Source organism: Tenrec ecaudatus, chromosome 3, assembly GCF_050624435.1.
Source record: "Tenrec ecaudatus isolate mTenEca1 chromosome 3, mTenEca1.hap1, whole genome shotgun sequence".
Classification (NCBI taxonomy): domain Eukaryota; kingdom Metazoa; phylum Chordata; class Mammalia; order Afrosoricida; family Tenrecidae; genus Tenrec; species Tenrec ecaudatus.
The window spans coordinates 112781219-112785933 of record NC_134532.1 but is presented as its reverse complement, the minus strand read 5'-3'; the positions used below and the strand labels follow the sequence as shown (position 1 = coordinate 112785933).

Below are 4715 nucleotides of genomic sequence, written 5' to 3'. Positions count from 1 at the left end.
ACTTTAAAAACAATCTTCACTAGGTACCGCAGACCCCAAAAGGTTAAAACTGCCTCTGGGAGCGAGTTGACATTTCTACGTGGAGTCAATTTCTTTGGTGGCAAAAGCATGTGTGTGGGGGGGGGGCGGGTGGAGGGGGGCGAAGGAGGGACCAGGTAATGGTCCCTCTCCCTACAGGTTTGGTGTAGTCCTTGTCTGAGGAAACTTCTGTCCCCGGGAGGTCTCTTCTAATTCGTGCGGGGGGGGGGGGTTGATATTAGCATATGCAGCCTCCCCGGGTGCCAATAGTGGGATCTTCAGGTCCGGGGTGTGGTGGGTGTGGCGCGGGATCAACACCGCCACCGCCCCCTTGGGGTGTTGAGGCAGTTTGTGCTGTGAACTCGTGCAAACGACTAGAGGGTGGCGGTTGCAGGTTCACTCCTCCAGGATGTGGGTTTCAGGGGGCGTTTGGATGTGATTTAATTCCGACCGTGAAACAATTGCTAGGGGCTGGCTGGATTTGCTGTTGGTTTTTCCTCTCCTGGTGGCTTTGGTTAGTTTGTGTGGGTTTAGTTTGGGAGTGAACAGCGATTTGTTTTATATCAACACTTCCTTCAGCACTGGGCGTCTTCGCGGGCGCTGCGCGTGGTGGGAGGGGGACAGGGGAAGAGAAATGGGGGAGCGGAGACAGGCCTCGAAGCTCACAGGAACCAGGACCCAGGCGCCGCCGTCCCCCACCCCGCCCCAGGGGCCGGGGAACCGGGATAGTGGCCCACACCAAAAGACCCCTCCCGCTGGCAATTTTTGCTGCCAAATCAGTGAAGTCTGCTACAGAGACTCAAGTGAATCCTTAATTACAGGGACCAGAGAAAAGCGCAGGGTCCTTCAGAGTCCTCTCCGCCCCCTCGGTCCTAACCCCCTTCCCCGGCTCCGGGTCATCCCCTTTGTGTGGGCTGGAATCTCTCCCAGACAGGACTTTGGTGGGATCCAGACGGAGGGAGGTGGCGGGTTCCTACGGAATAGGATGCTCGGGAGAGACGTGAGAAGGGGACGGACTAGAAGAACGCATGCGATCTCAGAGGCGGACCTCAGACGCCCTCTGTTTGTCCCCCAGCCCCACACGCACGGGGAGACTGAAGTGGGGGCTTCTTCAGATTAGCGGGATTTCGCCAGAAGGGAGAAAAGGGTGGGGAGGGGCGAGGGAAATGGCAGTTTGTGTCCCAAGGGCGCTTCCGCCGCTTGTCTCCTCCAAAGACAAACAAACACAAACCCTCACCCCGCCGGGGAAGCAGAGAACTCATGGGACCTTGAAAATGTCGTTCCCCCATCCGGCCGCCTGCGACCGCCGGGCTTCGGCAAGGCTGGCGCCCTTCGCTCGGTGTGGCCGCGCGCGGCTGGAGCGAGCGGGGTCCGTGGGTTGAGGGCGCCGCACCCGCCGGCCCCTCGCGCCCTCCCCTGGCGTCCTTCGTGCGGGTGCGGGGACGGAACGCGGCGCCCCCGCCTCGCTGCGGAGGGCCCCAGGCCCGATCCTCGAGGGGGCCGCACTCCCCGCTCGGCTGCCTCTCACTGCACTCTGGGGGCTCGGTCGAACACCCGGCGGCCCGGGGGGAGAGAGCGCGCACGGGAACCATTGGGAAAGAGCCTCGCCATGCGCCTCGTGGCGCGGATCCGCGACGGGAACCACCACGAGCCCCTAAGCGGGAACCCGAGCCGCGGGGACTGTGTCCGCGGTGGTTACAGGCAGCGCCCAGGAACGGGTGTCAAGACGCTAAGGGTGCTTCCCAGCAGGGACTGACACGGAGGTGGGAGCTGGAATGCATTTGCGGGTCACCAGACCCCTGGCCTAGTGGCCCTGACGTGAAATTCTCTCTCTTTTCTGAAAACTTTCTCAGGAGCTTTAACGTGGCTGGAGGGCCGGCCTCTGGAGGACAGCAGCCACCAAGGAGAGGGAGCACACCCCTACTTCCATGGCCGGTGCTTGCTCTGCGCGGGGTCCTCCCACGACCCCCCAGGGCTGGGGGCGCGCACTGGGCCGGCGGCGCGGACCCGCCGCCCGCGCCGAGCCGCGCCTTATATAGGCGGAGGGCGGCGCCTGCGCGGGGCCGGCGCGGCGGCGCGGCCTTTGAAGTCTCGGCGGCTGCCTCTTTCATCCTTTCTTTTTTTCCCTTGCAGGCCCCTTTGTGTGACTAAATTTGGCAAGGATGTGGAGCCCAGCCAGTCTTTCCACGTGTGCTCCCAGCTCCCAGCTGAGAAGGCCAAGGGTTCTCTTCCGGGTAAGGAGACAGGGAGAAAGATCAAAAAGAGTTTGGGGAGCCTGGGTCTGAAATGTGAATTGAAAATAAAAATCAAGCCTGGACCCAGTCCAGCTCCTAAAGCAAAACCAACCCTCAGCAGAGGCCTTCTCGCTGTGGTTCTCTTTCCCTCTGCCCTCTTTCCGCCTCCCTTTCACCAAAACCACCCTGAGCACATGGAACAAACTGAAAGGAACATAGGGAAACGGTTTCTCCAGATTTTGTTTTGCAGTAATTTTATTAGGGAAAATGGCTTGTTCATAATTACCATTATGTGAAGCCAAATTTCTTCAGCCATAAATAAGTATTGTCTTATTGCTGCATGCTTCTAGCTTTCTTCTGCGGCCACATTTGAGGAGAGTTGGCTGACGCAACACGTGCACATGTCCCAGGTGTGCACCTGAACCGTGGACCAGAGGGGGGAGGGGAATCCCTAGAAATTTGATTCTGAAAAACCAATATTAGTTGTTGTTGCTTTGTATCAAAACACTCACTATTTATTCACAACTGCTTTCTGAGTTTGAAATCCTCTTACCTATTACAGATTGTGGAGATCACGTCCAATAACCCAAACTGAAAACCTCACTGCCACCTGTTAACCCCGACGCATAGTGACCTTATAGGACAGAGAAGAACTGGTCCTGTGGGTTTGCAAGACAGTAACTCTTTACAGAATAAGAAAGCCTCATCTTTCTCCAGCAGAGAAGCTAGTGGTTTCAAACTCCTGACCTTGTGGCGGTTAGCAGTCCAACTGGGACATCTACTGTACCAGTAGGGCACTTAAGCCACAAATGTGTGTATCTCTGGGGTGGAAAAATGGTAAAATCCCCTCTTGAAAAGTCTCCTTTAAGTGGTGCTCTCTTGATTTCAAGGCAGCCAATCTAAAAAGATAGCTTTAAAGTAGCATAATGTGCAAGTCAGGAATCCGGAGCTGGTCCTGACCTTTGCCATTTCTTCCCAACTTACCAGTGACTTCAGACAAACCATTCAACCTCTCCCAGACCCATTTTCTCCACAACACTGTGGTATGACAATCACCCACATGACAAGATTCTTATAAGAACTGAGTGAGGTGATGCATGTGAGCATATGTGTGCAGATGTACAGTATTATTATTATTCCCTAAAACAATCGAAAACCAGACAAACAAACAAAAGATCCTCATCAAACGAACAAACCAACCAACAAACCATGGTAGCGAAGGTACAGCAATGCTTGGCATGACTGAACTATTGAAGGTTAGGATGTCTGGATTGTGTCCTAATGAAATAATTTGGAGGCGAAAAATAACCAAAAGGACAACAAAAGAAAGACACCAAGTTATATTAAGACCATGCCTGTGTCCCCAGGCTGAGTTCTTTCCCTGAGCCTGGGTTTTAAATGCTGGTGATAAGTCTGAATTTTAAAAAAAGAAAAGAAAAGAAAGACACCAAGCAGTTGCCTTGCAGTTAGAATCTCCTTATGGTGATATCGTCAGTGCCAGAACAGAACTGTGATCCATCACTTTTCCAGTGGGATTCAGATTTCTCCTGTGGTGCCTCTGGGTGGATCGAAGCCCCTAGAATCTCCAACCTTTTGGTTGTTTGTAAATTGCCAAACACTAAGGGATATGGGGCACTCCTATGGCACTAGAAACCCTTACCGAAAGAGCAAATGGGGATGGTTTCCCTGCTCAGTGCCCACTGCCGTGCCATCTTCACATTGCAACAGGTATGTTATGAAGGTCATTAAAATCACTTCTGTGAGTGAGTGAGTGAGTGAGTGAGTGAGTGAGTGAGTGAGTGCGTGCTGTGGGAGACAAATGATCTCATGGTAAAAGAGGGACTTCTTAACACTGTTTCTGATGGGCTCATAACAAGTCAGTGGCTATAGAAAGATGACACTTTGAAACGTTAACGTGTGTGAGGCCAATGAGATAAGTGATGGAGCTCCAGCACAGTGAGAGCAGTGTGGTGGTCTGTCACGGACAAGGGTACAGAGTCACCGAGACCTTGATGAAGCAGAAGTATGAATGCGAAGCTGTTGCCACTCGCTGTGCTGCGTGTAGGTCTGTGTCCTGCTGAGGGCTCTGTTTTCCATCTGTGACCCTTCTCCAAGGAAGTCTGTGCTTTCCCATTGATACCACACCCAAATGGGATTTGGGCATCCTTGAGGGATTCAAATCCATGTTCCTTTCCAATGCCCGTTGAATTTGGGGAACAAAAAGAAGTCTGAATGGGCAAGATGAGGGCTATGGGGTGAATGGGGACAGCTTTCCCAGTGCAGGTCTCCTGGGACAGCCCTTACGATCCTTGAAGAATGCCTTGGTTGTCACGATGGGAAAAACACAGACAAAAAACCCTCCGTGCAGTTTACCTAGTCGTAGTCACACCAATCCATTGTTCAGTTTTCTTAAAACTTCTTCCTAGAAAGCCCCTTGATCATCCTGCTTCTCTCAAGAAAAGC

The 4715-nt window shown here is 53.3% G+C and overlaps 1 pseudogene; it reads left to right on the top strand.

Moving 5' to 3' along the window:
* The first annotated feature begins 3569 nt into the window (after positions 1-3569).
* On the top strand, positions 3570-3665 carry LOC142444082 (small nucleolar RNA SNORA72; annotated as a pseudogene).
* The last annotated feature ends 1050 nt before the right edge of the window (positions 3666-4715 follow it).